Raw genomic sequence first — 11,658 nt, forward strand, 5'->3', positions numbered from 1 at the left:
TATGAGGGAAGAGCTCTCATAACCCAGACACCTCTTAAAAGTCCTGTAACCTCATCGGACCAGTCTAGTTCAATTTTTATGTAACAAAGTTGTGAGTTGTTTTTCATTTACCATGGACCCTCAGATTGAAGGTCACGTAATCTGAGCATGCCCAGATGAACCAAGTGTGCAACCACGGGGGAACCTAAGTGCTCAGACTGAGGAGCAGGGACTGAATTCAGAAGCAGACACTACATGGCAGGATCCAGAATCCAATTGGATTGGGCTCTGACGTTACCCCATGGCAGGATCCAATCAGGTCATGCCTCCCCACATCATCTCATTGCAAGATCCAATCAGATCATGCCTCATTACCCTATGCTTATAAAACCTGACCCAAACCCTAGCTTGGGGAGACAGATTTGAGCCTTTCCTCCTGTCTCCTTGCCAGCTGACTAGCAATAAAGCTTTTCTCTTCTTAAAAGCCAGTGCCATGATATTGGCCTCTGTGCACATTGGGTAGCAAGCCCATTGATTGCTCAGTACCAGTCCTGCCTCCCAATATCACCAAGACGACAATTAAATTTCAACTTGAGTTTTGGAGGGGATAGACATTCACGCCATAGCAGTATTTCTCTGTGTGTGGACACATTAAGTGGGGAGGAGAACAGTGGTCCAAAGCAGGCCACTAGAAATCCTTCTAAAAAGTGGAGAATCCTTTGATTTGGCAAATAAACCTCCTAAATTATCTGTGTTGTATTTTGATGCCTGAAAGTTTTTATAAATCAGTTCATGTACCCTCTCTGAATGGAGACACACAAGATATTTGTTACTTGCTCAAACACAAGTATGGTCCATGGACCAGCAGCACGGGGATCTCCTGGGAGCACATTAGAAATGCAGAATCTCAGGTCACCCAAGACCTGCTGAATCAATTCTGCTCCCTAGGTGGGTTGCGTGTATATTAAAGTTTATGAAACACTGCTCTAGACAGGGTAGGGAACTTTTTCTATAAAGAACCAGACAGGCCAGGCACAGTGGCTTATGCTTATATTCTAGCATTTTGGGATGCTGAGGTGGGAGGATCGCTTGAAGCCAGGGGTTTGAGGCTATCCTGGGCAACATGGTGAGACCCCATCTCTACTTAAAAAATAAAATCTTAGCCATGTGTGGTGGTGCACAGCTGTAGTCCCAGCTACTTGGGAGGCTGAGGCAGGGGGTTTGCTTGGGCCCAGGAATTTGAGGCTGCAGTGAGCCAAAATCGTGACTGCACTTTAGTCTGGGTGACAGAGTGAGACTCTGTCAAAAAAAAAAGAGGTAGACAGTAAATATTTTAGGACTTGTGGGCTACACAGCCTCTGTCACAACTACTCAACTCTGCCAGAAATACAGGACTGGACCAGGCAGTGTGACAATAAAACTTTATTTACAAAAATAGGCAAGGGGCCAGATTTGGCCCCCGGGCTGTCACCCCTGTTCTAGACCTCAAGCTTTCTGTCCAGAAAGTAGACAATTTCTTCACTTAACAAATATGATCTTTGCTGTCATTTGGAGGTTGTAGGCATCACTTTGTTACACTGTATGTATTTTCTAGCTTCTTAAAGTTGTATTTATTGAGTGGTGGCCTATCTCTCCTCTCCCCCAATACATACACTGTGTTCATGGCATCTTGAAGTTCCATGAAGATTCTCCCTCTCTCTCTCATTTATCTCTCTCCCTCTGTCTGTCTGTCTATCTATCTAATCTCTATCATCTATTTATCTGTCAATCATCTATCTCCCTTAATTTATTAGCTTTTAAAAAATGTTGTTTATCGATTAAACAAAGTCCCCTACCCCTTCACCACAATTATAAAAGAAGCAATAGATGCCAGTTCATTTCATGGCTTTCAATTCAGATACATTGTTGTTCAGACTCCAGACCTGTTGCTGTGTGATTATATGCTGATTATTTAACCCCTATAATCCTCAGTTTTCTCAACTGCAAAATGGGAAGAAATCAATACTTCCCTCATACAAGTGCTTAGAAAAATGTTTGTCACATGACAAGCATTCCATATATGTTAGCTACCTTTAGATCACTTTAGAACCTTCAAAAATACTGTATAGGAAAGTATCAAGTTGATGTGATGGTTAATTTTAGGTGTCAGCTTGACTGGATTGAGGGATGCCTCAATCTCGGAGGCAGCATTGTTTCTGAATGTGTCTGGGAGGGCATTGCCAGAGGAGATTGACATGGGAGTCGGTGGACTGAGAGAGGGAGACTTGCTCTCAGTGTGGGAGGACACCATACAACTGGCAGGGAGCCAGCTGGAAAAAATGGTCAGAAGGAGGGGGATTGGTCCTCTCTCTGCTCTCCCTCTTCCTTCCAGAGTGGGACACTTTTTCTCTTTTTGCCTTTGGACATCGGATTCCAGGTTCAGCTTTGGGATTCTAGGGATTGCACCAGGGGCCTTTGGGGGCTCTTGAGTCTGACTGGAGGCTGCTCTGCTGGCTTCCCTGCTTATGAGGCTTTGGACTTGGACTGAACCACACTCCCAGCTTTGAGCCACACTCCAGCTTCTCTGGTTCTCCAGCTTGTAGCTGGCCTATCCTGAGACTTCACCTCTTTGGCTGTGTTTGCCAACTCCTCCTCAATAAATCCCCTTCCATCTATCCTACTGGCTGTCTCTCTGGAGAACCCTAATACAGATTTTGGTACCAGGAGGTAGTTCTAGAGAAACAATTTTTTTTTTTTTTAGATGGAGTCTTGTTACGTTGCCCAGGCTGGAGTGCAATGGCACAATCTCGGCTCACTGCAACCTCTGCCTCCCAGGTTCAAGCGATTCTCCTGCCACAGCCTCCCGAGTAGCTGGGACTACAGGTGCCTGCCACCATGCCCGGCTGATTTTTTTTTGTATTTTTAGTAGAGATGGTGTCTCACCATGCTGGGCAAGCTGGTCTCAAACTCCTGACCCGCCCATCTCGGCCTCCCAAAGTGCTGGGATTACAGGCCTATGCCACCACACCCAACCATTTAGAGAAACAATTTTAAGAATAAATTTCCTTACTTGGTTTTGGGGTTTCTGGAATTGGCTCTGTAATCTGATTAAACCCCAAAATGCTAAAGATTCTACTTCTCATAGTACAGAGAGCATTGATAGTCCATGGCGTGAACTGTTCATAGAGATACACAAAATAAATGCACTTGATACTCCTAGTTCACTACTAATAAGATGCAAGGAACTTAGTGACCCTGCGCATGATACTTTTGAGCAACTGTAGAAAGCCAAGGCATAGAATGATGTGGGTTAGTTGCTCCTAACATCGGTAGACAAAGTGATGAAAGAAAATAATGAGGACAGGGACTCAATTTCTCAGCTCTAGATGCACACAATTAGCCTGGAAGCTTCTAAGTGTGCCCTGAAGCAGAATCTTCTCTCCTGTATGGTCAGCTGAAAATCAAACACAAGCCCTCATCCTGCAATTGGCTGACTTACAATGAGAAGTAAACTCAGCTCCTCAGGGTGTCTACTGTTAAGGTGAGGGTATTGATTGGGAAACAATTGGCCCTGTAAGTTGGGAGGGATGTGTGGGAGGATTCTGAGGAGGCTGGGACACTGAACTCCTATTTTTTTTTTTTTTAAGAGATAGGGTCTTGGACGCGCATGGTGGTTCACGCCTGTAATCCCAGCAGTTTGGGAGGCTGAGCGGGGCAGATCACTGAAGGTCAGGAGTTTGAGACCAGCCTGGCCAACATGGTGAAACCCCATCTCTACTAAAAAATACAAAAATTGGCCGGGCGGGGTGGCTCACACCTGTAATCCCAGCACTTTGGGAGACCAAGGTGGGTGGATCACGAGGTCAGGAGATCGAGACCATCCTGGCTAACACAGTGAAACCCCACCTCTACTAAAAATACAAAAAATTAGCCATGCGTGGTGGCTAGCGCCTGTAATCCCAGCTACTCGGGAGGCTGAGTCAGGAGAATGGCATGAACCTGAGAGGCGGAGCTTGCAGTGAGCCAAGATCATGCCACTGCACTCCAGGCTGGGTGACAGAGCCAGACTCCGTCTCAAAAAAAAAAAAAACACCAAAATTAGCCAGGCATGGTGGCCAGCACCTGTAATCTCAGCAACTCAGGAGGCTGAGGCAGGAGAATTGCTTGAGCCTGGGAGGCGGAGGTTGCAGAAAGCTGAGATGGCACCACTGCACTCCAGCCTGGGCGACCCAGCAAGACTCCATCTCAAAAAGACAGACAGGGTCTTGCTCTGTTGCTCAGGCTGGAATGCCATGGCACAATCATAGCTTACTGCACTGAGCTCTTAAATTCTGTGAGTCCTGTTTCCCAAGTGAAGTGGTCTCCCTGTCTGCAGTGGTATAGATCTTATACCACTTATAGGTCTTATAAGTTAATCCCCCTTGTCTGGGGGCTTAAACTCTGCATTGCTTGAGGAAACAGAAGTGGCTTCCTCCGAGGCAGTTGCTAGGCAAGACAATGCTGATTATCCTGTGGACCTAGCTCCACCACCCCTTTTTACTTCTAGACCTATAACCTGTCTCTAATCCCAGCAGGCCCATAAAAGTGAGGCACAAAGTGTGACCCACAAGAAGTTACACTACACACCAAAAGAACTACATGAGTTTTCTAATTTATACACACAGAAATCTGGAGAACATGTGTGGGAAAGGATATTCAGGGTGTGGGATAATGGTGGAAGGAACAAAAAGTTAGATCAGGCCAAATTGACTAACATAGGCTCACTAAGCAGAGAGTCTGCATTATTGTTGCAGCTTGGGGAGTTAGAAAAGATGTTAATAGTTTGATTGCTTGACTCGTTGGCTGAAACATGGATCAAAAGATGGCCCACCATGATGGAGATGGAGATGCCTGATCTCCCCTAGTTTAATGCAGGAAGAGATTTAAAGGTTTAGGGAGATTAGGGTGATGGAGTAGATTTGTCACACATTCATGCTGGGAGGGACCAGAAAATATGCCTTTGACTAATGCTTGAGAAATAGATTTGTGAGGGGAACACTAGCATCCTTGAAGAGCTCTGTGATTGTTCTTCTCTGTAGGCCAGACCTTACAGTGGGAACTGCAGTCACGCAGCTGGAAAACTTAAATGCCATGGGAATAATTGATTCTGGGGTGGCAGGAGCCAAGTGGCAGCACTAACCATCAAAGGCAAGATGGGCATGGTTACCATAATGGATCACAAAGGCAAAGCAACAACCAGAATTGTTGGCCTCCTGTTGACCTATGGCACTGGCTAATTAATCATGGTGTTCCTGTTGGCATTGGTTAATTAATCATGGAGATCCTAGAAGTGAAATAGATGGGAAGCCTACCACATTCTTTTATTTGTGTAATTATTTTTATTTTTAAAATTTTAATTTTTTTAGCTATTAAAAAAAATTTTTTAAGAGACAGGATCTTGTTTTATCATCCAGGCTGGGGTGCAGTGGTACCATCACAGTTCACTGCAGCCTTGTTCTCCTGGGCTCAAGTGAGCCTCTCTCCTCAGCCTCCCAAGTAGCTAGTACTACAGATGTGTGTCACCTTGTCTGGCCCTGGAAGTCTACTACATTCTTACTTGATCTGTGTAAGCAGAAAACTTTCAGGTCAAGTGAACAAAAGTAATTTAAATCATAAAAACAGAAAATCATGGTCCCTCTATCAATTTCCAGACTTGAGTCAGCCTACAGACCCAGAACCCCTTGAAAGAAGGGGAGGCTGAGTCTCCCTGAGGAAGGACTCTGGTACACTACTGAAGATTTATGCTGTTAATCTTTTCCCCATCCTTCCCCCAAGGGACCTATGGCCTTTTACCATAGGTAACTGTGCACTGGGGAAAGGGAAATAATCAGACCTTTGGGGACTAACTTTGGCGACTAACACTGGCTCTAACTGACATTGATTCCAGGAGACCCAAAAAGGGCACCGTGGCCCTCCAGTCAAAGTAGGGGCTTTTGGAGGTGTGAAAGAAAAATAAAATCTAAGGACCCCAAACTCACTATGCAAAAGAGAAAAGTTAAGCTTGGGAATTGAGTGATGCAAAAACTGCCTTTCTTTTTTTCCTAACCAGATAGCTATAACTTCACATGCTTATTTTGTCTTATGTAAAATGTAGATCTACTGAGTGTGAGATGAATACATAATTGACTTTTCCCCTCACTCATTCCTTTTCACATGTAAAATGTGGACTCACTGAGCACTGGTCAGAGCCTCACAGGAATGTGACCCCTCCCTTCACTGTGTATGTTCCCCCTCCTTGTTTCTTTCCTCCTTCCCCTCCTGCTCCCTCTTTTCCCTTTAAATATTGAAGTCCTCAAAATTGTCTTGGGGAAAAGCACAGGCTGTAGATTCTACTCGAACTTATGTCTCTTTTTTCCAGGCACATCCTCAACCTCAGCAAAATAAACCTCTGAATTGATTGAGGTCTGTCTCACACAATTTTTGGTTTACAGAAGCCAGGTGATTAGTGGAGCTTTAGCTCAGGTCCAACTTACAGTGGGTCCAGTGGGTCCTGGAACCCATCCCATGGTTATTAAACATTCCCCAGTTCCAGAATACTTAATTGAAATAGACATACTTAGCAGCTGGCAAAATCCCCACATGGACCCCTTTGTGGAGAGAGGACTATTATGGAAAGGCCAACTGGAAGCCATTGAACTGCCTCTATATAGAAAAATAGTAAATCAAAAACAATATTGCATCCCTGGAGAGATTGCAGAGATTAGTGCCATCATCAAGGACTTGAAAGACACAGGGGTGGTGATTCTCCATTCAGTGTTCAGTTTGGATGGAGAACACATCTCCATTCAACTCTCTTATTTGGCTGGTGCAGAAGACAGATGGATCTTGGAGAATGACAGTAGATTATCATAAGCTTAACCAACTGGTGACTCCAATTGCAGCTGCTGTGCCAGATGTGGCTTCATTGCTTGAGCAAATTAACACATCTCCTGGCACCGAGAATGCAACTATTGACCTGGCAAATGCATTTTTTACCATATCTGTCCATAGGAGCCACCGTAGTTTGCTTCCAGCTGACAAGGCCAGCAATATACTTTTACTGTCCTCCCTCAGGGATACATCAGTTCTCCAGCCCTATATCATAATTTTGTTTGCAGGGATTTTGACTGCCTTTCCCTTTTACAAAGTGTCACATTGGTCCATTACATTGATGACATTATGATGATTGGACATAGTGAGAAGTAGCTACCACTCTGAACTTATTGGTAAGATATTTGTATGACAGTGGGTGGAATATAAATTCAACTGAAATTCAAGGACCTTCTACAACAGTGAAATTTCTAGGAATCGTGTGATGAGGGGCCTGTTGAGATACTACTTGTAAGGTGAAGGATAAGTTGTTGCATTTGGCCTTTTCTACAACCAAGAAATAGGCATGATGCCTTGTGGGCCTATTTGGATTCTGGAGGCAACACATTCCTCATTTGGTTGTGTTACTCTGCCCATTCACTGGGTGACCCAAAAAGCTGTTGGTTCTAAGTGGGGCTCAAAACAGGAGAAGGCTTGGTAACATGTCCAGACTCCTGTTAAATTTGCTCTGCCACTTGGGTCTTATGATCCAGCAGATCTAGTGGTGCCTAAGGTGTCAGTGGCAGATGAGGATGCTGTTTGGAGTTTGGAGCAAGGCCCTGCATCCTCCACAGATAACTCCTCTCCTGTTGAGAGACAGCTCTTGGCCTGATACTTGGCCTTGGTAGAAACTGAACGCTTGACTATGGGTCACCAAGCTCTCATGCCACTAGAGCTGCCCATCATGAATTAGGTGTTTTCTGATCCACCAAGCCATAAAGTTGGACATGCACAGCAGCACTCCCTCATCAAATGGAAGTGGTATGTATGTGACCAGGCCTGAGCAGGTCCTGAAGGCACAAGTACATTACAAGAAGTGGACCAGATACCCATGCTCCCCACTCCTGCTACACTATCTTCTCTCTCCCAGCCTGCACCTTTGGGCTCATGGGGAGTACTCTATGATCAGATTATAAGAAAAGAGAAGATTGGGGTCTGGTTTACAGATGTTTCTGCATAATATGCAGGCATCACCCAGAAGTGGACAGCTGCAGCAGTACAGTCAGTTTCTAGGACATTTCTGATGGATAATGGTGAAGGGAAATCTCAATTGGCACAGCCTTCGGCAGTGCACCTGGTTGTGCACTTTGCTTGGAAGGAGAAGTGGCCAGACATGGGACTATATATTATTCATGGGCTATAGCTAATGGTTTGGCTGAATAGTCAGGAACTTGGAAGGAATGTGATTGGAAAATTGGTAACAAATAAATTTGGGGATGAGGTATGTGAATAGACCTCTCTGAGTGGGCGAAAAATGTCAAAGTATTTGTGTCCCAGGTGAATACTTACCAAAGGGTGGCCTCAGCAGAGGAGGATTTTAATAATCACGTCAATAGGATGACCTGTTCTGTGAATACCAGGCAGCCTCTTTCCCCAGCCACCCCATCGTTGCCCAATGGGCTCATGAACAAAGTGGCCATGGTGGCAGGGATGGAGGTTATGCATGGACTCAGCAACATGGACTTCCACTCACCAAGGCTGACCTGGCTACAGTGGCCACAGCTGAGTCCTCAATCAGCCAGCAGCAGAACCCAGCACTGAGCACCCAATATGGCATCATTCCTTGGGGTGATCAGCTAACTACCTGGTGCCAGTTTGATTATATTGGACCACTTCCATCATCGAAGAGGCAGCATTTTGTCCTTATTGGAATAGACACTGACTCTGAATATGATTTGCCTTCCCTCCACGCAATGCTTCTAACAAAACTACCATGCACGGACTTACAGAATGCTTTGTCCACCATCATGGTGTTCCACACAACATTGCTTCTGACCAAGGAACTCACTTTACACCCAAAGAAGTGTGGCAGTGGGCTCATGCTCACAGAATTCACTGATCTTACCATCTTCTCTACCATCCTGAAGCAGCTGGCTTGATGGAACAGTGGAATGGTCTTTTGAAATCACAGCCAGCTAGTTAACAATACTTTATAGGAGTGGGGCAATGTTCTCCAGAAGGCTGTATATACTCTGAATCAGATATGGTGTTGTTTCTCTGGTAGCTAGTATTCACGGGTCCAGGAATTAAGGAGTGAGCATAGGAGTAGCTCCACTCACTATTACTCCTAGTGACCCACTAGCAATTTTTTTTTGTTTTGCTTCCTGTTCCACAACATTATGTTCTGCTGCCCTAGAGATCTTAGTTACAGAGGGAAGAATGCTTCTACCAGGAAACATGATAGTGATTCTGTTGACCTGAAAGTTAAGACTGCCACCTGGCCACTTTGGCTGCTCATGCCTCTGAGTCTACAGGCTAAGAAGGGAGATATGGTGTTGGGTAGGGTGATTGATCTGGACTACCAAGGGGATACTGGATACTACTCTACAATGGAGAAAAGGGAAAATATGTCTGGAACACAGGAGATCCCATAGAGTGTCTTGTTAATGCCTTGGAATCAAGGACGATGGAAAACCACAATAACCCAATCTAGGCAGAACTATGAATGGCCCAGACCCTTCAGAAATGAAAGTTTGGGTCACCCTGCTCCATTGAAAACCATAAGCAGGCTGAGCGCAGTGGCTCATACCTATAACCCAGCACTTTGGGAGGCCGAGGTGGAAGGATTGCTTGAGTCCAGGAGTTCAACCAGCCTGGGCAACACAGGGAGACCCTGTCTCTATAAAAACAAAAAAAAAAACAAAAACGAAAAAATCATGACCAGCTGAGGTGTTTGCTGAAAGCAAAGGGAATACAGAACGGGCAGTAGAAGGTAGTTATGAACATCAGCTATGACCTGCACCAGTTACAGAAATGAGGATTATAATTATATGAGCCTTTCCTCCCTACTTGGTTAAGAAACCATTATATATACAGGGCATCTTTCAATCCCTTGTGCATATATATACATATATTAAGCAAATATCTTTGTTTTCTCTTCTGCCTTATTCTTTCACAGAGGAGGGGTCGTTTACAGAGGAGATTGATGTGTGAGTCAGTGGGCTGAGAGGGAGACACCTTCAGTGTGGTGGGTGCCATCCAATTGGTTGGTGGTCTGGCTGGAACAAAACGGCAGAAGGGGGATTGGCCCTTTCTGATTTCTCTCTCCTTTCCAGAGTGGGACACTTTCCCTCTTTTTGCCTTTAAAGGGACATCAGACTCCAGGTTCTTCGGTTTTTGGACTCCGGGATTTGCACCAGCATCCTTCAGGGGCCTCTTGGGTCTAACTGGGGGCTGCACTGTTGGCTTCCCTGGTTATGAGGCTTTGGAGTTGCACTGAGCCACGCTCCCAGCTTTGAGCCACGCTCCCAGTTCTCCGGTTCTCCAGCTTGCAGTTGGCCTATCCTGAGATTTCTCTGCCTCTGTGATCATGTGAGCCAGTCCCCCCTAATTAAATCCCCTTCCATATTTCCTACCGGTACTGACTCTCCGAGAGCCCTGACTAATACAGTTAAGTAGTCAAATAACAAGCCAGAGGACCGCTGCTGCCAACCTGTAGGGCATTGCCATCCAGTCTTTTTTCTAGGCCTAAGTTTTCCGTTTTTACCTACGAATCATTGCAGAGTTATTTTTAAGTGGTATTTTTGATCATAAAAAGGGCAGATATCCCACTGCCAGTGGATGACAGTCCACCCAGAAAGGAAAGGAAAGGAATTTTCTTGCAGTGATTCCCAGCTTTCTGGGAGTGAAATATCAGTACCCAGGAAATAGCTATTCCCAGCGCCCTGGGACCCATCCTATGTGAGCAGAGCTGGGCAGGGGTCATTAGCTTCTGCCAAGTCCAAGGTGTGGGCTGGAATCCTGGGGTGCCCCGGAGGCAGCCATGAGCTCCGAGTCACTGCCAAGAAGGGAAAGGGGGATGTTGCTTCACCCAAGATGAGCGGACTCTTAGATGGTCCTGGGAAAATAGAAGTGGGTTTAAAAATCCCCAACCCAGCTTTTTTCCTTTGAACTCAAGTCCCCATTCCAAAGAGGGTGTGTAAGTGGCCTGTGTATCTCTTTTCCCACTTCCTGCCTGAAGAGGACGAGGATGCCAATTTAAATGAGTGGGCAGCCCACAACAGGGCACCTTGAGCGCAGGTTTCTACAGAAACTCAGTCCTTCCTTCACCTTTCAACACATCCCTCTCATCTCCTGACGAGCTCTATTCCTGGAGAGGTGAAAGGCTCTGATCTGTCAACCACTGTTACCTCTGATCATCCAGCAAACACTGCCTAATGTGTGCTAGCAATCATCACCATCACGCAGTGTGCCAAGGGTTATGGTAAAACTTTGCAGGCAAAAAAACAACAACACAACTAAACAAACAAACTCTTTGCAGGCATTTTCCCAACTAATCAGCCCTAAGGGTTAACAACTGTCACCCTATTTCTGGACATGGTGGTATGTGCCTGTAGTTCCAGCTACTTGGGAAGCTGAGGCAGGAGGATCGATTGAGCCTAGGAGTTCGAGACCAGATTGGGTAACATAGTCAGATCTGTCTCAAAATAAGAAAAAAAAAAAAGAAAAAAAAAGAATTGTCATCCTATTTTTAGATGACACAGCCCAGTGGAGTGTTTAGCTACACTGGCTCTGACTTAGTTTGCTAGGGCTGCCTTAATAAAGTGCAACAGACTGGGGCTTAAACAACAGAAATTCATCGTCTCACAGTTC

This window comes from Hylobates moloch, unplaced genomic scaffold, assembly GCF_009828535.3.
Source record: "Hylobates moloch isolate HMO894 unplaced genomic scaffold, HMol_V3 SCAFFOLD_23, whole genome shotgun sequence".
In the NCBI taxonomy this organism is placed as follows: domain Eukaryota; kingdom Metazoa; phylum Chordata; class Mammalia; order Primates; family Hylobatidae; genus Hylobates; species Hylobates moloch.